This window comes from Mercenaria mercenaria, unplaced genomic scaffold (genome assembly GCF_021730395.1).
Source record: "Mercenaria mercenaria strain notata unplaced genomic scaffold, MADL_Memer_1 contig_1294, whole genome shotgun sequence".
Lineage (NCBI taxonomy): Eukaryota > Metazoa > Mollusca > Bivalvia > Venerida > Veneridae > Mercenaria > Mercenaria mercenaria.
In genome coordinates, this window is record NW_026459275.1 from 6,217 (window position 1) to 31,909 (window position 25,693).

General features: G+C 35.7%; 1 long non-coding RNA gene across 1 annotated transcript; it reads left to right on the forward strand.

Annotated features, from left to right (window-relative positions):
* Positions 1–2,859: 2,859 nt before the first annotated feature.
* Positions 2,860–19,630, forward strand: LOC128551603 (uncharacterized). Its single transcript, XR_008368843.1, has 3 exons — positions 2,860–3,159; positions 7,617–7,723; positions 18,897–19,630. It is a non-coding gene; the product is annotated as an uncharacterized LOC128551603 (long non-coding RNA).
* The last annotated feature ends 6,063 nt before the right edge of the window (positions 19,631–25,693 follow it).

The window sequence follows — 25,693 nt, forward strand, 5'->3', positions numbered from 1 at the left end:
GTATGTTTGTTTAGTTTAAAGCAGTCCAGCAACCTGTTTCCTAAATGCCAAATTTACTTAAAATCCTTGGGCCTGTAATCATTTCCATCATTTTCACAATGTGTATAATTGTATCAAAACTTGAAAATTACTTGTACTGTCTCTTCAGATATAATATATACAATAAGCTTTTGTTCTGTTCAAAATTCTTCATGTGCTAGACACACTGCTCCAAAGAATTTTCCTCCACATACCACCTGCACATCTGTTTAGGAATGGCAGCATTTTGGCAACTGAGTTTCTAGTTTTCCATTTCAAAGACAATCTTGATACTTAAGTGGTAAGATATTATTTAGAGTTGAAGGTTAAGTAGAAATATGTTTGGTTGTGGTCTTCCTACAGACATTTTTTATTCATTATTTATGTGTGTTTGAGCTGTATGATTGTGTTGCTTATCATTCTGACTGCTGAGGAAATACTTCTGTGAGGTTTACTTACCTCCTTGACTGTACTGCTGACTGTACTGTGGACTGTATTTTGGACTGTACTGCCAACTGTACTGTTTCATAGCCACTGTCAAACTTGACAGTCCAAAGATGCTAGAGTGCCATATATTGAATGCTGTTTAGTTCTATCAATTAAATCTGTGTTTTATCAACAATTTCAGCTGTATAAATTTAATTAGGAATATTGTGTATTTTTGGAGTAAATTTCAAGAATTAGGGATGGTAGGTACAAAAAAAAAGAAAATATTAGCTTAAGAATGTTTGTTAAAATAGAAATCTTTTGAAATAAAAAATCATTTATCATGAAGTGAATGTTAAATGAAAATAGTTACTAGAATAATGTTGTGCAATGTAATGCTTTTGTGCATTGAATGACTGTCAAAGAATTACATTGTATAATGCAGTGAAAGAAAGTGCAGTGAATGAATGTTAAATGAATTATATTGTAAAATTGTGCGAGTGAATATCAAAATCAAAATGTTTAAAGTAAATTGTATTTTAAAACACAATGACCAGACAGTAGAACTAATGATTTTGTAAAGCAGTGGCAGAGTTAGGTTATTCTGTTAGAGACAGTGGCATGGCATATTAGTAATTTTTTGTGTTGTAAAGTGGTAAGAACTTTTGAGTTTATTTAATTTGTAAAACACAGTAAACTGTTGCAAGGTTCAAGTTGATTTAATTTTTGTATCACTCTGGTAAAGTATTTTTAAGTGGATTTAATTTCTAATAGAGTTTTCAAGTCACAGTGGAAAATGCACAAACTCGAGTAACTTTGCATTTTTATCTTTCAGTAAAAATGCTACTCAAAGGTAAAGGGTTAACCCTTAGCATTATTCAAGTAAATCAGTAGCAAAAACCTTGTATTTCATATAGTATAGAATGGTTGTTCAGTAGCCAGTTTTTTCTGCAGTGAAGTGAAAGTTTGGTTACTTCAAGTCACTCACATAATCATCCTCTTTTTTACTACAAAGTAAGATTTTTTTTTTATTCAGATACAAGTTAAAGCTTAGAAAAGTACATTTTGAAATAAATTACATGTAGCCAGTATCAACTTTAGGATTTATCTTTCAAATGTTAAATTTTCAAAATATTGGTAAAGTAGCAAATAGCTGGTTAGCTTTTTTTTTATTCAGTATAATATTAGTTTTGTATCCGATGAAGCTTGGCTATCTTTCATTTTTGCTAAGTTTTCTTTTAATTAGTCATCTTTGCAGTCTTTGTTCAGGGGAAGGTTAAAAAGTAGGAAGCTGAAATGATAGCAGTGCATGATGTAGTGCCAGTAGATTTAAGATAGTCATGAGTTTGCTACACCTTGGAGATTTTTTATGCATTCAATTTTGTTATGGTCTTTTAGATTTAGCAGTAAATTATTATTGTTAACTTGGTGCTGTTTTCTGGCTGTGGCCAAGTTTTTTTCTCCTTTTTTTACTGATGTCGAGGCCTGACAGATCCCTTTACTGTTGATCCACACAGCTATCGATGCCATTTAGGATCCCGGTGACAATATATCCACAGCATGGAGTCGTGTTGGAGATGCTAGTCTACAATATTGGGCCGGCAGTGTTTAGATGATGGTTTCTCCAGTGTTGAGAGAGATGGGAATCGGAAATTGTCGGGTTCTTTTCGCCTTCCATTTTCAGCATTTGTTTCTTTTTCCATATTTTAAGGTCTGTCTCACAGTCTGTGATAAATTCTTTGATCCTTTTGACTGCCAATCAAGACTACTAACGGTACCATTAAGGATTCTGGTGACAATATATCCGCAGCATGGAGTCGTTTGGGAGCAACAGATCTACATTTCTGGGCCAGCGGTTTGCTAGACGACTGTTGTTCCTGTGTTGAGAGAGGTGGAGTCAAGGATTTTCAAGATTTGTCTCTGTACTAGGTCTTCATCTGCCAGTAGTTACTGATATCAGTTTAACTTGTTTGCAATATACGCTGGACAGAACTTCTTTTTCAAGGACTTTCCAAAATGTATTTTTCCTTACCAGAATAGGCAAAATATGACATAGTTTTGTAAGCCATCTGAATTTTTACCAAGTACTGTCTAATATTTTTTTTCAATTGTTTTTTTGTATTCAGTCTAATTTCTTTTAAGACATGTTATAAAGTAAGCACTTATAAGTTTATTGGACATGATAAGGCCTTGGTGTAGCTGCTCACGCAGAACAAGTTCACATGCACTTTCATAATTATAAAAATACTCATGACTAAGGGTTAAGTTTTGTTATACTCTCCTCTTGAATATAATTCTTTATACCGATATGACACTTAGATCAATGAAATGGTCAAAATTGTGATAGTTAATAGCATCTGTTCAATAACTAAAAGAATTTTTTTTGAAGTAAGCCAGTATCACAGTAGAAATTATTTAAACTTTTGTTCCTTTATTTAATAGCCAGTGTCTCCATTTGCCAATTCTGTGAAATCTGATATTTTCTCTATTTAAATATAAAACTTTTGGCAGTACCTCTTGATAACTTGATATCTACTAGCTTCGAATATTTTAAGCCATGTTTCTTCCATTCTTTTGGCAGCTTTTTCTTTTCTTTTTATTAATAATTTCAGGATGAGAGTGGTTGTATGGCAGTGGCTGTAAGCATGAAATCACCTGGCCTTGTGCGGAAGACATCTATGAATCGACCAACCAGATGCATACCTCTAATTTAAAGTGAGTATTTTGTTACAGAACTTAGGTAGACAGGGTTTAGCTAAATCAGTCGTCTGACTCGCTGGCACATGGCGGTCACCTTATTTTACTGTATAACTGTTACACGAACAAATAGGAAATATTTCTTGGCAAAAAGGCTCATGCAGCAAGCTAAATTGGCAATTTGGAAATAAAATGAAGCTGTTGTGTTCTCTGTAGCAGAATCACTGTTGTATTGCACTTTAGACTAGCTGCCTTTGCACTAGACTTTTGATATGGTATAGGCCAAAAATCCAGTGTTGCCCTTTCACTGTTGAAGGTATTAAGACCAACTAGAGCAGCTTTTGAGAAAAGCACATATCTCCCACAACTGCCTTATCCTTTAGTGATTCAAAGTGGTGTGGGTGGTTTGGATGAATGGTTCTGATCAGTAATGTATTGGAGGTCTGGATGGTTTGGGATGAGTGGTTTCTATCACAGGACTGTCGAAGCATTTTCAGGTAGTGGGGGGTGGGGGGCACACACTATGAAAATCATTGTTTTATACTAGAGGTAGATAACCAATATTTGGCTTTTAATAGGAATAACTACTGTAACAGTATTCCCTGGCATGTCTTAATCTCTTTAAGTTAACCTTTAGACTACTGGTGGCAAGTGGTTTTGCATTTGCGACCACAGCAGACCAACATCAGCCTGCACATCTCACTGTTCAGTCAGTAAATTTTCAGTGAACATTTTTAAGGTTAAAATCTTTTGGCAACCTTTGTTTTTCTGTCATATCTTTGTTAATATTGCTTATATCTTACTGTAACTTCACATAAACATTGAAGTATGCAAACAAAGTATGTGTAGGGGCTGAGCCCAATATACCCAAGGTCAAGGTCACCAAGGGGTTATACTTAGGTTATTTTTGAGAAAGTTTTTTGGCAACCTTTGTTTTTCTGTCATAACTTTGTTACTTTTGCTTATATCTTACTCTAAGTTCTCATAAACATTGTCCAGCATACAAACATAGTATATGCAGGGGTTGGGCCCTTATACCCAAGGTCAAAGTCACAAATGAGTTTGCTACTTTAAAAGATAATGACTTGAAATTAAAAATATTTGTTTATAATCATCATCTGCATGTGTGGTTACATACCCCATTACTCTAATTGTATTTGTTTACAGAATTATGCCCCTTTTTTTTGGCAATCTTTGCTTTCTGGATATTACTTTAATGCAATATAAGATAAAAGACTTGAAACTTAAAATGTATCTTTATCACCATCATCTGCATGTGTGGTAACAATCCCCATAACTCTGATTTGTATTTTTGACAAAAGTATGCCCCTTTTATACTTAAATCTTTTTTACAAACTTCGTTTTCTGGACATAACTTTGGTACTGTATAAGATAATGACTTGAAACTCAAAATATATCTTTACCATCATCATCTGCATTTGTTGTAACAATCCTAATAACTCTAATTTGTATTTGATGGAATTATGCCCCTTGGTGTATCTTACTTTTATAGTAGTGGTCTCTTATTCAGACATATATTCATTTTACTGTCAAATCTCCGAATAGCGGAGCGCGCTTTCTTAACGGACAGATCTTGTTGTCATGCCCGCTTGCAGTCAGCTCAATATAGTCACCACTTTCGGTGTATGTGCATGTTTGTCCATGTTTCCGTCCAGTTTTGTTCGGACCATAGCGTGGACATGCATGGACAAATCTTGTTTATATTTGGCATGAATGTTCACCTCAATGAGAAGGTGTGTCATGCGCAAACCCCATGTTCCTATCTAAAAGGTCATGGTTACAGTTGGAGGTCAAAAGTCAAATTGAAGTTTGTCACGAGCTCTTCTTTTTCTTGCATGGGGGAATTTTGATGTAACTTGGCAAGAATGTTAACCATTATGAGATGGAGAGTCATGTGCAAGGAACAGGTCCCTAGGTCCAAGGTCAAGGTTACACTTGACAGCCAGCAGGCTCGACATTCTGTCCATGGGCATACTTGTAGAAATTTAGCAGGGTAAATGTTAAGCACAGTATCAAAATGTAAGAGTAAAATCTTGAAGCATTGAGGATAGCTAACACAACTAGAACCTCACACTGTAAAACACTTCATTTGCAAGTTAGGCAGGGTAACAAGAAACCTCAGACAAATATTCATTTCGTACTGTTAGATCCTTATTTGAAATTTATGTTTCATTACATTTTTAGCTTGACTATTCTACTCACCATGGCATCGGCGTCGGCGTCTCACCTTGGTTAAGTTTTTGCATGCAAGTACATACAGCTATCATTTAAAGGCATATAGCTTTGAAACTTATTTATTCTTTTTCTAGGTCAATTACCAACCTCACTGGGTCAAGTTCCATTACTCTGACATGTATTTTGAGCAAATTATGCCCCCTTTTGGACTTCTAGTTAAAGTTTTACATGCAAGTTACTATCTCCAAAACTAATGCAAATATTGAATTGAAACTTCACATGTGTCTTTGAGGTTATAAAACTAGTTGATAGCAGCAAGTCCCATAACTCTGACATCCATTTTGGCCAAATAATGCCCCCTTTTGGACTTAGAAAATTCTGGTTAAAGTTTTGAGTGCAAGTACATACAGCTATTTATAAAAGGCATATAGATTTGAAACTTATTTTTACTTTTTCTAGATAAATTATCTACCTCACTGGGTCAAGTCCCATAACTGAGATGTATTTTTGGCAAATTATAACTATCTCCAAAATTAATTTACATATTGAATTGAAACTTCACATGTTTCTTCGGGGTTATAAAACTAGTTGATGCATCAAGTCCCATAACTCCAACTTGCATTTTAGCCAAATTATGCCTCCTTTGGAAGTTTTGCGTGCAAGTACATATAGCTATTACTTCAAGGCATATAGATTTCAAACTTATTTTTTCATTTTCTAGATCAATTACCAAGCTCACTGGGTCAAGTCCCATAACTGTAACATGTATTTTTAGAAAATTATGCCCCCTTTTGGACTTAAAAAATTCTGGTTAAAGTTTTACATGCAAGTCACTATCTCCAAAACTAATGCAGATATGGAATTGAAACTTAACATGTTTCTTCGGGATTATAAAACTAGTTGATAGCATCAAGTCCCATAACTCTGATATGCATTTTGGTCAAATTATGTCCCCTTTCGAATTTAAAACTCTTTCGATATTTAACATTTTGGGTAATATTTTCCTGCTTCTGTGACAATATTTCGAATAGTCAAGCTTTTGTGATTTTTCCCCGTTAATATGAAAGTATTCAAAAAGTTGACTATTACTTTTGATTTAAATGTAATTTCTAAGTTTACATTTTGTGCTTCATAGTTTTGGTAAATTTCAACAATCTTAACCAAAGGCAAGTTTTAAAACAGTATATAGCTTTGGAATTCATTTATTTCCAATATATCCTGATTGTGCAGCAAAGATAAGTAAAGGGAGGTAATACAAATGTTACAAACTAAATTTTTCATGAGCCTTGGCTAGATATATATTTGTTAATGTAAATATTTTACAAACATATTACATAAATTCTAATATTCATGTGAAGTATCTTTACTAAATTCATGAACATGCTGAATTAACTATCCTGGTTTCTAGGATAGGAAAAGCAAATTTTAACAAAGCAGTCTGAAAACCGCTAAATCCCATGCCACTGTTGTGGATAGTTAAAGGGTATACTTTTGACCTTGAGCTGTGACCTTGACATTGAGCAGAAAAACCTGAACACACACACACACACACACACATAAATTTTGCACATCGTCTTGATGAGGTGATTATTTGACCCAAATTTCATGAAAATCCTTCTAGGGGTTTAGGAGATACAGAGATCAAACCTTTGACCGTGAGTTGTGACCTTGACCTTTAGTTAGCATGGCTGATTCATAAGTTCTGCACATTGCCTTGATAAGGTGATCATTTAACCTAAACTTGATGAAAATCCTTCCAGGGGTTTAGGAGATTCAGAGCAGACACAAAATGGAAGGCTCAAACCTTTGACCCCAAGTTGTGACTTTGACCTTGAGCTGGCATGGCTGACTCATAGGTTCTGCACATAGTCTTGATGAGTTGATCATTTGACAAAGTTTTATAAAATTCCTTCAAGGGGTTTAGGAGATACAAAGCGAACACGAAAATGAAGGTTTAAACCTTTGACCTTGAGTTGTGACCTTGACCTAGAGCTGACAAGGCTGACTCATGAGTCCTGCACATTTTCTTGATGAGCTGATCATTTGACCCAAGTTTCATGAAATTTTTCAAGGGGTTTAGGAGATATGGAGCCGACATAAATTACAGAAGGATGGACGAAGACCATTCCTACAAGTGGTGGGGGATTAAAAATACCTACAGTGGAATTCCAACATGTATTAGGCAGTCAGTGAACACATACATAAGTGTTATCGATCATTAATTTTGTTTAACTTTTGACCAAATCCATTACCTGATCAGAATCTGATGAAAATTACAGCTCCTGAAAATCCCCATGGTTGTGGGTGGTGCAGACAGAATGTGAGCCAGGAAGTACCTCTGTAAAAGCCCAGACATTCCGTATGTAGGAGTATCTTCATTCTTCAAGTGAGTATAATTATGTATATGAGAATTTTCTCCAAATCTGTATATCTTAAACATCTTTTTAACCCTTACCCTGCTAAATTTGTATAATGAACTTGTCCGTCTTTTAATTTGGACAGAACCATTAACTGTTGTAAGGGGTGCTTACAGAAGAGATACCGACTGAATGGTGAACAGAGCAGATCTTGATCAGACTGCACAGATCCATGCTGGTCGCAAATGCTCTATGTTGGTTTTCTCATGGTGCGGCTCAAATAAGCTTTCAAACAAGCTTTATTATAGATACTCTTGCATATATCGCCTTACTACACAGAAATGCTTTAAAAAAGTGTTATTCTGAATAATTCCTGTTTGAAGCACTTGTTTCAACAGATCTAGCACTGTTTGTAACTCTGTCATGTGTCAGATTTCATAAAAATGAAATAACATAATCACATTTGTGCATTAAGGAGGTAGGTTACCTTGTTACAAGGGTAAATTCAAATTAGTTGAACCGCAGCATCTTTTTGTTTTTCGTGTAATATGAAGTTTTAACTGCTAAAATCTCAGTTTCGTTTGTCTCTGTCCCTTCAAGTTCAATTTTTATCCAGGTTTGAAGAACATGACCCTCCAAAGGTATTTCTTATTGAAAGAAGAAGGAAAATACGGATATTTAACACTTTTCAGTGTATTTTAGTTTCATTGATATTCATAGAAGTCCGCATAATCTCTAATTTTACTAGTATGCACGTTAGCTTTCTAATATAAGCTTAAAATGTATATGTCGCGGGGCTAGTGTTTCCATGGTAACGCATTTTCTCTCATTTTTAAACAATTATGTATAAAAATAGGTAGAGATAGACCCTAACATTTTCATTGATAGAAATACGTTAAATAAAGTATAGAAATTGATTTCCAAGTCAATGAAATTAACAAAAATGATTTCACAAATGTGCAATGTATGATAATTTTGCTAATATCAATAACAGAAATTTTAAGATTTAATTCAAAGTTGTGATCCGCAAAGAATGTCAACTCTTGCCTTGGGCTAGTACTTTAAAGCAGAGATATCTATTAGTTTACTTCCCTTGCAATTACACAATAGAGAAGAAAACGAAAACGGTTTAAGACACATTATTATACATTTTTGCACAACAAAATCGTTTAGGATTTATTAATATGTGTTTGATTTACCCCTGAACCACTGGTTCCTATGATTTTGTCAACTTAATTATGGTAAAAATTAACTTTTAACAAGCCGATAATAAAATGAAATACCAGTAAGTATTTTATAGTGCAGATAATACAGTTTTGCTTGTATCGAAGTGTCACAATAGAAGCACTTTTGTATACAGAACACCTGGTAGGATTAGTAAGGTGCAATTATATTGATCTCTTTTTCCTATGCCTAAAATAGGGGTTTTCGACCGCTTCAGTGCCATTCTGTTAATGACCAACATGGAATATTTGGGTAATATTATTAGCAACATACCAAGCACTATACATGGTACCCTATTTTTCTTAAAGTTTAAAGTAACCATGGCAACAGAGACGTTTAAAATGGCTTATATCTTGCTTTTTGTCGTAATTTCTTACAAAATAATATTGAATAAGATTATCTTTCTAGTTGATGTAGCTTTAAAACATATTATTTCTAACGTAAGTTATATTTTCGTGCTATCTGCATTTATTCAAACAAATTTCACAGCTTAAAATACTTACAGCAGTACCCTTCGTCTGGCATTTTTCATGGAAAAATCGTTCAGCATGCTACTATTATTCTCATGGATATTATTGAAATGAAAATAAAAAGCCGAAGCTGTGTTTCTTAAATAGACTAGTGTCAACGCTTTTGAATTTTACATTTAGATACATAGGTCATGGGCTTCGTTTCCATGGTAACATCAATTCATTTCAAGAAACCACAATTTTCTACTGAAATTTGAACAATTTTAGATCTTAGTTTTAGTATATAAGTAACAAATATCAACGGAACCTGAAAAATAGGTATTACAAATGAAACTGCTAGATTTTTTATTTGAAAATGGCCGTAACAAGTAACCTCTCACCCAACTATATTCCAAATAACATTGGTAACCATCATCCATTTTCTTACATTCCGCATAACATTTCAATATAACTACATAAAAGAAGCAAAATATTGATTATTATTCAGAGCAAAAGACTCCTAAAAAATATTTCAGCAAATAATGGTTATTTGAAAATAGTTTGAATAAAGAAAATGCACAGAATTACGTACTTTCAAGATAAAAGCTATTTATTTTGCGCGGTAACTGACACGTAACGTCATGACATCAATGACGTCATTTTAAGGCAACATTGTTTTGAAGCATTTCTGCGGCAATTTATTCATTATTATGTCTCCCCTAGGAGACATATTGTTTTTGCCCTGTCCGTCCTTTCGTCCGTCCGTCCGTACGTCACACTTCATTTCCGAGCAATAACTGGAGAACCATTTGACCTAGAACCTTCAGACTTAGGGTTGTAGGGCTGCTGGAGTAGACGACCCCTATTGTTTTTGGGGTCACTCCGTCAAAGGTCAAGGTCACAGGGGCCTGAACATTGAAAACCATTTCCGATCAATAACTAGAGAACCACTTGACCAAGAATGTTGAAACTTCATAGGATGATTGGTCATGAAGAGTAGATGACCCCTATCGATCTTGGGGTCACTCCGTCAAAGGTCAAGGTCACAGGGGCCTGAACATTGAAAACCATTTCCGATCAATAACCAGAGAACCACTTGACCTAGAATGTTGAAACTTCATAGGATGATTGGTCATGAAGAGTAGATGTCCCCTATTGATTTTGGGGTCACTCCGTCAAAGGTCAAGGTCACAGGGGCCTGAACATTGAAAACCATTTCCGATCAATAACTAGAGAACCACTTGACCCAGAATGTTGAAACTTCATAGGATGATTGGTCATGAAGAGTAGATGACCCCTATTGATTTTGGGGTCACTCCGTCAAAGGTCAAGGTCACAGGGGCCTGAACATTGAAAACCATTTCCGATCAATAACTAGAGAACCACTTGACCCAGAATGTTGAAACTTCATAGGATGATTGTTCATGAAGAGTAGATGACCCCTATTGATTTTGGGGTCACTCCGTCAAAGGTCAAGGCCACAGGGGCCTGAACATTGAAAACCATTTCTGGTCAGTAACTTGAGAACCACTTGACCCAGAATGTTGAAACTTAATAGGATGATTGGTTATGCAGAGTAGATGACCCCTAACGATTTTGGGGTCATTCTGTGAAAGGTCAAGGTCACAGGGGCCTGAACATTGAAAACCATTTCCAATCAATAACTTGAGAACCTCTTGACCCAGAATGTTGAAACTTCATAAGATGATTGTTCATGCAGAGTAAATGACCCCTATTGTTTTTGGGGTCAGTCTATTAAAGGTCAAGGTCACAGTGGCCTGTTCATGTAAAATCATTTTTTGGAAATAACTTGAGAACCACTTGACCTACAATGTTGAAACTTAATAGGATGATTGGACATGCAGAGTAGATGACCCCTATTTATTTTGAGGTCATCTGATTAAGGGTCAAGGTCACAGGAGCCTGAACAGTGACTTGAGAACCACTAGGCCAAGAGTGTTGAAATTTAGCGGGATGACTGGACATGCCAAGTAGATGATCCCTATTGCAGCCAACCATCAGTGTCTCTTTGACTTTCGCTCCTGACCCCCTATTGACTTCTTGCCTATAGGACTTTGCATTGGGGGAGACATGCACTTTTTTACAAAAGCATTTTCTAGTTTCTGCATTATTAAACCATAAAGCGTCAGATCGAAGACAGGTCTATGATTTGTTTTCAGAAGAATGAATATACAAACACATTTAGTTTGTCGTAAACGTCGTCGTAAATCGTCACGTTAGCTTCCGGTTGGACATGCGCACATACAGATATAAAGGTAACCTACCTCCTTAAAGAGACCCAACAGTGAAAATGAAGATCACAATTTGACACAAAAGATGTTGAATTCCATGTGATACATGGAGAGATCGGCACAATCAGACAGATAGTAAAAAATAACTTCTTGTAATTGCTACTTCCTGTTCAATAGTTTTAAGGTGTATGCAGCCTATCTTCATGCATATTAACTTCAAATTTTAGGTGTTAATCAAAAAGCTGTGTTTTGTTATTCTTTTTGAGAATGAAGGTAGAATTACATGAAATATTACAATGCTGAACAAGAAATAACATACTTTAAAACATGTAAAACAGTTGGTGAAACAGTGATGGTAAATCATTGGTAAAAATTTATAATTTTATAATATTTAATAACAGGTCTTTGTGAGGATGATAATGAAGATAATACAAGGATTCAGCAAATCATACCAATCCAACTGAAAGACAAAGTATCCATTGATGCAGGTAAGGTAAGCAGAAAATTACCTGTTTTACCTCACTGACAAAATTGTCCCCAGAGCTAAAGCTATTCATGTGGAGTCAGCCATATGTTTAGAACAACCCAAAGCAAGCTCACTCTTCACATAGGAATGAAAGTTGAAACAGTTTGTCCTCCACCTCTGATATATGTGGGGAAGTTGGCAGTTACTTATACTGGTACAGAATCTAGGAACACTGGTTAAATTAACTGCCCACCATTACATGACTGAAATACTGTAGAAAAATGGCGTTAAACCCAAAACAATTAAATAGAATAAATAAATAAAGTTTGCTAGTTATACCCATACAAAACGAAGTTTGGGTATATAGGAGTGAGCTTGGCGGTCGGTCAGTTCGTTGGTTTTCATGGTTTCTGGATGATAACTCTTAAAAGGCTTGACAGATTTAAATAATTTTTTGTACACAGGTGTAATATCAGAAAATACAGGTCAAGTTTGAATTTTGGTCCAGTAGGTCAAAGGTTAAGGTCACAGTGACACTGAACAGCTAAATGGTTTCCGGATGAAAACTCATGATAGACTTGACCGATTTAAATATATTTTGGTACACAGGTGTAACATCATGAAAAACAGGTCAGTAGGTCAAAGGTCAAGGTCACAGTGGCTCTGAACAGTTAAATAATTTCAGGATGATAACATGAGAACGCTTGGGCCTAGGATCATAAAAATTGATAGGGAGGTTAGTTATGACCAGCAGATGACATCTAATGATTTTGAGGTCAATTGGTCAAAGGTCAAGATTACAGTGACCCGGAACATTTAAACTATTTTCGGACAACTTAAAACGCTTGGGAGGGACTACGATCACAAAACTTAATAGTGAGGTTGGTCATGACCAGCAGATGAGCTGTATTGATTTGGAGTTCCAAAGGTCAAAGGTCAGACTGACCTGGAACATTTAAACCTTTTTTGGACAATAACTTGAAAACGCTTGGGCCAAGGATCTTGAAACTTCATAGGGAGGTTCAAAGGTCAAGCAAGTTCAGCTTTGACCTTGGCTTAGTTCTGTGACAAGGCCATATTGTGGTGGTATAATTCGTAACTCCTGTGACAACTCTAAGTTTCTGCTATAAAGCTAAAGGGTTTAATGTATGGAAATGCTGGTATACATGTCTGTACCACAAAAAATCAGCCTGCCTGCTTAGCTCAGTAGGGAAAGTGCAGGTCTACGGGTCGCAGGGAATGTCAGTTTGGTCCTCAAGCGAGGCCCTTGTTCTGTGACAAGTTGATTAAAAAACGCAGTGTCTGAAATCATTTGTCCTCCATCTCTGATTTATGTGGGGAAGTTGGTAGTTACTTGCCGAGATTAGGTTTGTACTGGTAAAGAATCCAGGAACACTGGTTAGGTTAAATGCCCACAGCTACATAACTGAAATAATGTTGAAAAACGGCGTTAAACCCAGAAAAAATAAACAAATCCAACAATCTGCCACCTACCCACTTCCAAACCTCCGTTCACCCAGAAGCAAATAATTTCCTCCTTTATTCTTTTAGGTCTAGAAACAGTTCTGGGATCCAATCGTAGCAATCCCCCCTTCAGATCTATATCTTCCTAACTGCTTGGAAGATTTTCACAAAACTAACATCAGTTTTTTACCTCATTAAGACATAGTGCAGAGTGCATAACCCATTTCACTATGTCAAAGATCAAGGTCACAGTTTAAGGTAAAAGGTCAAGTAGCTTAAAACTCAGGTCTGCTCCTTACCTTTTAAACTGTTGGCAAGATTTTCATAGAAGTAGCATCAGTTACTTGCCTCATCAAGATATCTTGCAGAGCACACAGCAAAGGTTACTAGTTCCAAGGTCAAGATCACATAGTTCAAAAGATCATATATCTTAAAGCAGGGTTTTAGAAATCTGCAAATTTATTGGTAGCCCATTGGGCTACCAAAATTTTAATCTTGTAGCCCGAACATTTAAGTTTATTTGGCAATGGCCATTTCGGTTTATTTACTATGTGCTTCTTTACTACAGTGGATGGAACGATCAGATTATTAGAGGTTTCATAATTTTAGCCATACGCACATTGTTATAAATTTTGTTGTCTTAAATAGCAATCATCATTACTCCTTTTTCTCTTTTTAAAAAATAGAACTACATGTATTTAAACTGAGAAATATTATCAGGAGTACTACTGATAGTTATTGCAACATGGCAATATAAAAGAAATGCAAATCAATTTTTATAAACTTGCAAATTTCTTAGAGCTGTATGAATTGTAATTTATCTCAAAATTATTTAAAGTTGACTAAATTATTCTGTCTGATTCTAAACATCTGTCAAGTTTAATAAACGGACTATAACTGCGTATATAACGTCTCGCAGTTTCTCAGTTTCTTGGCACTATGTATTCACTTATCCGAATTTATGTCTGTCCAAAATTTTGTACAGTTTCTGATATTTTGCTAAATCATGGTCGATTATTTTTGCATGTTATGCAAGTATTTAAATTAAAAAGCATAAACAATCAGTGTAAGCACTAAACTGCCTCAAAATCAAATATCTGTTCTTTCTAATCGCTCGATAAATATTGATGTCAGCGAAACCGAAAGTACACTTTGGCAGGTGGCGCTAAAATGACGTAATTTTAAGACTGGTTTGCATATTGTTTTAAACAAAACCGATCAGCGACTTCAATGTTATTGGATCAGTCTAAAATCACTCGTACACATGTTTTTGTAAACATTTGCCTGCGGGTACGATTAAACGGTTAATCGTTTGCCGATTGTGACAGTAGGTGATAAGATAATTAAAGCCTCGGGCGTGTATCTCTTGATAAACAAGGGGATTATAAACAACTATCAAAATTATATTTGAAGACTATTTTTTTATTGATTTCCGGGCTACTCGATACGGAGTTCCAAGGTAGCCCGGCGGGCACGCTCTGAAAAAATTTAGTAGCCCGACAGAATTTTCTGGTAGCCCCCGGGCTCCGGACATGAGATTTCTGAAACCCTGCTTAAAGGTCCATTACTAAAACCCGAACGAGTATTATATGAAAACCAGAGTTTGTAGCTGAGACTTCCTATTTACTGAAAATATGGCCCACTGCATCAGATCTGACCAAATAGTCATGAATATGTTGAAGAATAACTAACAAATAAACAAAAAATGTCAAACCGAAAGTATGTTTTCCGACTGCTTACGAACCCATTGAGCATCTTTGGATTTTTTCGGAAGAATCCTCCGAAACGAGGCTATGATTTATAAATAGATGCAAAATATATTATATGCCCAAATGATAACGTGATTTTTACAAACTTAGCACATGGAATTCAACAATTTTGTAACTCACAAAACCTTCATGAAAATCATTCTTATAATACAGGTAATAAACAGCTATACTACAAGTTTGTGGGAGGACAATTCAGGCCCTTCCCGAATAAAAGTGTATTTACAATTTCGTCTGCAAACATTTTCAGTTAATCTCTTTTCAGTATAGTTTTAAGAATATAAATGAATAACTCTTACACTGCCGAAACAAAATGTGATTGAAATTTACCTAAATACACTGATTTATGTACATATGGCTACATTAATGTAATAAGATTTTAGATATATAACACATTGTCTTGGCCTAATATATGTCACTGTCAATTTTAAACATAAATTTTGTACATTTCATATTTTTCGTGCAAGTCATGTATAATTACCATCATGGAAATACAGTTATTTTGTCGCGCGCCTTTAAATGGATATTCGTTTTGAACAATTTTAAAATCACGTGATCCTGAAGATTACGGAAAAACGATACATAAAAGTAGGACAAAATGACCACCCATGTCAGTCTAAGAAAATACAGAGACAATCATTTGTTTCTCTGTTCTTGTGTTGATTTCAAGGGAATATTGCACGGCAATCATAATGTTTAGTACTATATTACAAAATGTGTAGTCTTTTTAGCTCACCTGTCACATAGTGACAAGGTGAGCTTTTGTGATCACCCTTCGTCCGTCGTCCGTCGTCTGTGCGTCCGTCCGTGCGTCCGTGCGTGCGTCAACAATTTCTTGTCTGCACGATAGTGGTTTCATTTATGATTTTATTTTAACCAAACTTGCACACAACTTGTATCACCATAAGATCTCGGTTCCTTTCTTGAACCGGCCAGATCCCATTATGGGTTCCAGAGTTATGGCCCCTGAAAGGGCCAAATTTAGCTATTTTGACCTTGTCTGCACAATAGCAGCTTTATTTATGATTTGATTTTTACCAAACTTGCACACAACTTGTATCACCATAAGATCTTGGTTCCTTTCTTGAACCGGCCAGATTCCATTATGGGTTCCAGAGTTATGGCCCCTGAAAGGGCCAAAATTAGCTATTTTGACCTTGTCTGCACAATAGCAGCTTCATTTATGATTTGATTTTTACCAAACTTGCACACAATTTGTATCAACATAAGATCTTGGTTCCTTTCTTAAACCGGCCAGATTCCAGTATGGGTTCCAGAGTTATGGCCCCTGAAAGGGCCAAAATTAGCTATTTTGACCTTGTCTGCACAATAGCAGCTTCATTTATGATTTGAATTTAATCAAACTTGCACAAAACTTGTGTCACCAAAAGATCTCAGTTCCTTTCTTGAACCGGCTAGATCCCATAATGGGTTCCAGAGTTACGGCCCCTGAAAGGGCCAAAATTAGCTATTTTGACTTTGTCTGCACAATAGCAGCTTCATTTATGATTTGATTTTAACCAAACTTGCACACAACTTGTATTACCACAAGGTCTTGGTTCCTTTCTTGAACTGGCCAGATCCCATCATGGGTTCCAGAGTTATGGCCCCTTAAAGGTCCAAAATTGGCTATTTTGGCTTTTGCAGCCATATAGAGACTTCATTTATGGTTTTATTTGACACAAACTTCCAAAATATCTTCAGCAACAATAAATCTTAGATTCCATGACAAATCAGATCCAATCGTAGGTTCCAGAGTTATTTTATATCTGATTACCTCCCCTGATTGTAATCAAAATGGATTTATATCAGTAAGTACTTATAGGACTTATTTGAAATTTCATAATTGTCATTAGTTGGACTGAGACAATCAGAGTAGATAACTATGGACTGATTTTATGTCAAATTACCTCCCTTTATTTCAAATTAAAATGGGTATATCTCCGTAACTAATGAAGATACTGATCTGAAATTTCATTTATGTCAACAGATTTATTTGGCAGAGCCTTCTTTTGTTCACTTACAATATTTTTTTTTTTAATTACTTCCCTTTTATGTTACTATAAATAGCTTATTTTTAGGAACTTTTTTATTATTGGCCGTAGGGAAAAACCAAGACCACTTTTGTGTGGTACAACATGGATGGTACCTCCAATTTTTAGGTGCATTTTGACATATCTGTACCTTGTAAGAAAGTTTTTTTTCTTTTTGGTTAAATTTCTTCCCTTTTTTGTTCCTGTCCTTTGGACTTAAATATTTTTACTGAGGACCTTCTTGTCCTCAAGTGCAATGATAACAGGTGAGCGATATAGGGCCATCATGGCCCTCTTGTTTTAAGATTTATGTCTATTCATTTGTCTTTATTTTGCACCTTTAAACTTCAGTCCAGTTAGTATTTTCAAACCACTAGAATAAACTTCATAAAGGTAGCATCGGTTGTTAGCATCATGCAAAGGCTTGAGCCATGATCCAGGTTACTAGGTGAAGATCTCATGTGAAGGTCAAAGGTCATGATTTCACTTTCTCTGTATCTGTAGCGGTGTCTGAGTGTTTAAAATTCTTTTAGTGATAGCTCCAGTTTGAAATCTACTTGTCAGTATAGAAACTTTACACTTGAAATGCTGTTTCTTCAGGTAAAGAAGTATTTTGATGTATTGCTTGTTTCAGTGATAGCACTAGTGTCCTATACGTATGTACAGTCGAGTCCACTTAATACGAACTCGCTTGATACGAATTTTCGGATTAAACGAACAAAGTCCAAATTCCCCGGCCGAGTCCTTCTATTTTTTTTTGTAAAATTATTTCGGTAATAGCGAACTCGCTTGATACGAATAATCGGTAGATACGAACACATTTTGGAAGTCCCAATAAGCTTAAATATTATACTTTTCCATCTTTTGATACAAATTAATTTTAGAAGTCGGGCCGTTATAAAACGTGTTGAAAATAATAATATGGTCAAGCTTGGTAATTGGACAATGGAGTAGTTCACACCTATTCACAAACAAACACTCGGTCCTTTGTGACTATCATGTCAATATAAAATAATTTAATCAGTTAACAGGTCAAAATATAAAGAGGTGTAAATAATTTTAAACACATTATTGACGTTCTAGTGTCGTTACAGGTAGGCTGTGTCTTCCAAAATATACAAACTTTCATACCTCTTAGAATGCTTGTTATATAGTACAAGCTTCAATGTTGGCGGTGGATATAATTTGGCGCTCTTGACCTCGACCGCACATTAAAATTTAAATTAGTACAGTTTTACCTGTTTAAGTATAACTTTTCTTGATTAATTTCAGTGTTATCTGAATGTATTAACTTAATCAGTTTAAAACTACGAACTACTTTCATGTATCATAATATTGGAATCTATTCTACGATGATACCGGTGATACTGCCCAAATTGCTCGGACAAATTATCTGGTCATACATTCATTAATACGAATTTCGTTTAATACGAACATATTTCTTAGGTCCGGATGAGTTCGTATAAAGCGAGTTTGACTGTATATTATTCACTGTCGAGCTAAGAGCTGTTGTTTCTCTTACTGATTAATATTGTTGCATCATTTCAGGTGCATCTAGGCTAAGAAGTTAACTTGGATCTGTTTCACAGCGAGTCATTGATGATCAACTAAGTAGTAGGATACAGTTTTCTGATCAGATGAAATCGCTTTATCTTATCTGGCTGGAATTTAAAGAGCTGGGACTACCATCAGGAAAATCTACCGTGTAATAACACTAACCCAGAACACTGCTGCTGAGTCTACCACACAGTAAAGCCGACTAGGAAATGGCTATTGAGTCTACCACACAGTAACACGAACCCAGAGCATTGCTACTGTGTCTTCTATACAGTAACACTAATTCAGAACATTGCTACTGACTCTACCACACAGTAATGTGCACAAGGACATTGCTGTTATGAGTTTTCATGCAGTAACACTGACTTTGAGTAAAAACACATAGTAACACTCTTGATACTGAAGGCTGGACTCTGCTGAACACTGGGAAAAAAGTGGAGATAAACATGCAACTCACTGTGTGTGACATAGTGCAAAAAACTTTTGAATGTGACCGTGATATATAGACATTAAAATTAATTTAAGTAACATTCAAGTAATGGTCAAAGGTGGTAGTGAAAACTCACTGAATGTGATGACTGTGAAAGAAAGACAGTTATACCTACTAGTAAAAATCTATAAGATTAGATATTAAAATAATGTTTAAAAGTGACAGTAGGTACAGTAAAATGTGAATAATATGTGATTTGATTGATAATGTCAAATGATAAAGGGTAACTCATTGTTCCAGTATATTTGTATCATTTCGTTGTAATTGTTACCTAAAGAAACAAACTGGACCAACTGTTTTGATCATTTTGGATTGGTTAGTAGTTGCATAATTTTCCCACAAGAGACCAAAAAATCTCTGCAATCTCCCTGAGTCACATTCACATGTATGCTGGCATTCATACTGTACAATATGCTTCGTCTACAGAATGTTTAAGCTTGAATAAGAAGAGTTATCCTACTCGCCACGGCGTCGGCGTCACACTTTGATCAAGTTTTTCATATCACATTGATTCTACCTTAACTCGTTAAATTTGGAGGTAGAAAATAGTTAAAAAAAACACAAATCTTCAAACGGTTTTTTAGCTCACCTGTCACATAGTGACAGGGTGAGCTTTTGTGATCACCCTTCGTCCGTCCGTCCACAATTTCTTGTGAACAAGATAGAGACCACATTGTGCAAGCAATTTTGATCAAACTTGTGCAAAACTTGTATTGGCATGATATCTCAGTTCCTTTCAAAAACTGGCCAGATCCCATCATTAGACCATGAGCCAGAGGGGGTTTTGTTTCCCCCTCAGGGGGAATTTTGTGGACCATATTTTTTTGAAATCCCAATGTGTGGTGAACATTTTGGCATAAAGTTTGCAACTGGCGAGCGGGGCTTTTCTCCATAACCACGTTTTAAAATACGTTACCCTCAAAATCTATAATTTTTTCATCAATTTTTAAAGACAAATGGTACTATTATGTTAGTAAATCATTTCAACTTTGCATATGTTATTTCAAGGTGTATACTACATGCTGCAATTTGTTTAATTTTTAATGTCTAAAATATAATGTTAAAGAAGAAAAATATCGGAAAAAGATACGTTACCTTAAAAATCCAAACATTTTTGGCATAAAGTTTTTACTGCAAATTTAGATGACTGGGTAATCAAAATATGAAATTACCATTAAAAAGTTCAAAGTTCAACAAAAAAATTGATATATAGATTGCCAGTATAAGTTAAGAGAAAGCTGATTTTTAGCGATTCTTAAAATGTAGCGTCATTCTTCCAGAATGTGCTATTTTTCAATCATACATAATTCAAACATGTTTTTCTTAGAAATGTTCATATCAATTTTATATTAACATTCTAAAGTTACTGTAATACAACTGTTTATTTATCTATCAACAAGCCTCTAACTTGTAAGATATGTTACATTGAATTCTACATTACATTTCACGTTACCAAACATACAAATTATAGTTTATGTCTTTGGTTTCTTTAAAACATACTTTATCATTTGAAAAAAACAAAATTACAATACAATTCTGTTTTTAACAATATAGTTTTGCCTTTCAAACTGTAGGTTTAACTTAAAACACATGCATTTATATATCAAACTAAGTTACAATTTACGTTACCAAACACACAAACTATATCTCTTGTGTTCTGTTACCTTAATTCTACTTTAGCATTCAGAAATAGCATATTTACAATCAGTCAAAATATGTTTTAACAGAGCTTTGCATTTTAACTTTAAACACATGTATTTAAAAAAACAATCTACGTTACAATTTACGTTACCTAACATATAAACTATACATTTTCATGTATTCTGTAATGTGAACACATACTTTATCTTTCAAAAATAGCAAACTTACAATTAATTTTTGTTTGAAATATTTCGCATTCAATTTTAAACACATACATTTAACAATCAAACTATGAAACTATAATTTAATTTGCATGACCCATGATTACATCTTCATGAGAACACTACGCACAAAAACTTTTTTAAAACACTTAATATATATATGTCGGCTATTTTAGCATATTGTAGCGACATACTTACAATATATACAGACATTGCCCGAAACAGTGCACTATAATGATATTAAATTTGAAACAGACATATCACTATATTTAGAAATCTAGTTCATGTTTATACACACATACATTTTGTTAACTGCTGTATGTTGTAACTGTGATTGTTTTGAATGTGCAGTAGATTCATTCATCAGCATAGACTTCATCCAACATTTTGTCAATCTCGAATGTATCCTTAAGTAGATGTACCATGTACATAAAAAATTATAGCTTCTATGGAGCCGGTATCAAATAATGGTCATGACTGGAATACTGTAACTTTCTTTAATACTGTCTGTATATATTGATGGTAGTTCAAGAAGACAATTATAGGAACTGCCTCAAAATAAGATACCGTGTAAGTGAAATTGATGTAACTCAAGCAGGTAAAAGTAAGATGCAAAATGGTACATTTGATTTGCCCAGTCTGAAGGTCAGTTCTTACAAAAGTAACTCTTTTGATGGCAAATATAGGACTTCAAACTTTATGTGTGAAGGCCATAACTCCTTGACAAGTTTATGCCAGACCAAGGCCCAATTTGATATCCAGTCATTTGAACCTCAACTGGTGTCTAGTGAACCTTAGGTCGGAGACAAACTAAAAATATTGGGGAATATTGTTACTAAAAGTCAAGCCACTTGTGTGAAGTTCGGAGGCCACTTCCTTCCAAAGGTTTGTGGACCTCATACTAGCAACCCCATTCAACATCAAGATCTCGCTAGAGTATTGCCCTTCAATCACACTTGGGAGTTACCTTTTAATCATGTTGGGAACCAACAGTTAATTTATCCTTGTTTTGTCTAGGTCATGGGGGCATACAGGCCTGACGGTTGCCGCCACTAGAAACCGTGTCATTGTATTCGATACCACCTTCTCTACCAGGGTTCCATCTTCCTGCATTAAACCTGAGTGCATGTACGTCAAGTCCTTCTACATGGTAGCAACTATGGAACAAATATATGTTGAGCGATTCTTGTCCTGCGTCGCAAAATGTAGTGTCCTTGTTAAGGGATCTATGTCCTTCATCTCAGTTTAACTAATCACTTCATTCAGAGATTGGTAGTTTACACTACCCTTTCTGTGCACAATCCGGGGGAAAAGGGTCTGGTTATGACAACAATTACAGTATGGGCCTTGCTCCTGACACTATGGCTTTACACAATTATGGAAATATCGACTTGGAGGAGTTTTGTGCAAGGTCTTTGGAGTGTGTTCAGGTCTCCTGTTCTGATGGATAGTCCAGTAGGGGCACGTTGTGCCAGAGTCTCACTTGTGGGTCTGGTTGTGACTTGCTAACTCTTACTCAGTAAGTGGACGTGTGGATTTGGTTAAGTGGCAGCAAGATCGATTTATCTCCAGTGTGAGACTGCAGTCTTTAGAACTGATGGTAGATATGGCTGTGCAGCCTTTATTTAACCACAACATCCTTTGTACTTGGGTTGAAGCAGAAGTCCTTTCCAGATGGGAATTGGTATTTCGGGACCTGTCGCAGGACCAGTCTGGTTTAAGCAATAGAGATTGGGCTAGAGGCCTGGGGAAAGGGACTCCGGGTAATAGATCACTTACTTTGGATCCTCTTTCAGATACGGGTCAACATAGGCAAAGCCCAGTCCGGCAATAGACGCAGAGACTGCGTCCATCTGTTTGGGGTCTTCGCAGCTTCCTGGGTATCCCAGGTTTATCTTTGTGAAAGATGCAGAAACTACGTCCATCTGTCTGCCAAGCTTTCCAGAAAACCCAGGTTTCTCAGATTTTTATGTTTTGCTACGTGTCTTGGCTGTGTTTTAGAAATTTAGGAAAGAATGGGTTTCCCATAGTACACATTAGTACGAGTAAGATAGTCCCATTCCCGGATGTCGCAGCACCGTAATAATTTGGTACGTTTCTCCGTGCAACCTAGGAGTTTATGAACTATTGCAGTATGTGTATCCCCTGGTAGGCATTAGTGTCTGTAATATGGTCTTTGCTCTGGGTATCCCAGGGCCTTAATAATTTGGTATGTTTTTCTAGGCATCCCAGAAATTTATCAGCTTAAGTCAGGGTATCCCATGACCTTAATTCTTGTTATTATAAGATATGTGTGGAATAACTAATATATAGTAATTAACCTTCCATTGGGGAATCTTTACATAAGATGTATAATTGTTATTGGTTAAACCTCCATGTTAATTATCCAGCAGGGTAACCCTGTTATGCCTGATTCTGCAAGGAATCCTTTTGTGGCCTCCCAGGCCTCCTTCACACACACTTGTCGCCCTTGTGACCCACTTTATAGAACGGGGGAGGGGGGCAGGGGGAGTGTAGTGGGAATGCAGTTAAAGGTTACCAAGGTCACTGTCATAGGTCACAGGAGGACCAGCCAATCAGTGAGGAGGATCGACATCACATGGCCAGGAGGACCAATCGTTGATGAGGAGTATCTCTCTTGACCAAACTCCATTGAATGCAGTTGTATTTATCATCAACAACCGAAATCTAAGGTCATATGTCTGTTAGCGTTTGAAACATCTTCCGCCCGTAATAGGAGTGTCGACCCTGGTATAGTAAATATCATTTTTTACTTCAAGGTCAGGGTCATACTTAGTGGTCAGAGGTCATACCTTAGGGTTTATATTGCTCTGCATTGCCGTGTTCATGTTATTTATTTGTACTTATGATAATTATGATATGCAGTCATACTGGTACATGCAAAGAGCTATATATTCTTAAAATATTTATATAATATTGCCTAATGAATTATAAAATCTATATACATTTATTTGATAATGTTGTTCATGTCTGTTGATGTTAGTTTATAGTCCAGTGTATAAAAATCCTAACCATATGTGTAATACCAAAATTAAAAAAAAAATTTTTAAACAGAAATAGTCATATTTTGGAAAGGTAACGTATTATTCATGACATATTGAATCAGTTAACTCTGGGGGTAGTTGTATTATAATTATATTAATTATTTAACTGTGTATTGGCCAATATCATTATTTTATAACTTAAAAAACATCATATATGTTGATATACTTTTTGATGTTCTAGTAATTTCAAACAGAGTAACGTAAGTTACGGATAATACATAACATTTGTTCACCTAAAATGATATGTACATATGATAATTTCAATTTAAAATACATAAACCTATGTAAATGTCTTGTTTATTATGATTAATTGAGCAGTTGGCATGTTTTTAGCTCACCTGAGCACAAAGTGCTCAGGGTGAGGTATTGTGATCGCTCACCGTCCGGCGTCCGTCCGGCGTCCGTCCGTCTGTCCACACTTTCCTTTAAACATCTCCTCCTAAACCAACAGGCCAATTTTGATGAAACTTCACAGGGTTGTTCCTTGGATGGTCTTCTTTAAAAATTGTTCAAAGAATTGAATTCCATACAGAATTCTGGTTGCCATGGCAACCAAAAGGAAAAACTTTAAAAATCTTCTTCTCAAAAACCAGAAGGCCTAGAGCTTAGATATTTGGTGTGAAGCATTGCCTAGTGGACCTCTACCAAGTTTGTTCAAATCATGACCCCAGGGTCAAAATTGACCCTGCCCCAGGGGTCACTTGATTTTACATAGGAAAATCTTCAAAAATCTTCTTCTCAAAAACCAGAAGCCCTAGAGCTTAGATATTTGACATGTAGCATTACCTAATGGACCTCTACTAAAATTGTTCAAATCATGACCCCGGGGTCAAAATTGACCTCGCCCCAGGGGTCACTTGATTTTACATAGGAAAATCTTAAAATTTTTTCTAAAACTAAACCAGAAGGCCTAGAGCTTAGATATTTGACATGTAGCATTGCCTAGTGGACCTCTACAAAATTTGTTCAAATCATGACCCCGGGGTCAAAATTGACCCCACCCCAGGGGTCACTTGATTTTACATAGGAAAATCTTAAAATTTTTTCTAAAACTAAACCAGAAGGCCTAGAGCTTAGATATTTGACATGTAGCATTGCCTAGTGGACCTCTACAAAATTTGTTCAAATCATGACCCCGGGGTCAAAATTGACCCCACCCCAGGGGTCACTTGATTTTACATAGGAAAATCTTCAAAATTTTTCTAAAAATAAACCAGAAGGCCTAGAGCTTAGATATTTGACATGTAGCATTACCTAGTGGACCTCTACAAAATTTGTTCAAATCATGACCCCCGGGGTCAAAATTGACCCAACCCCAGGGGTCACTTAATTTTACATAGGAAAATCTTCAAAAATTTTCTAAAAATAAAC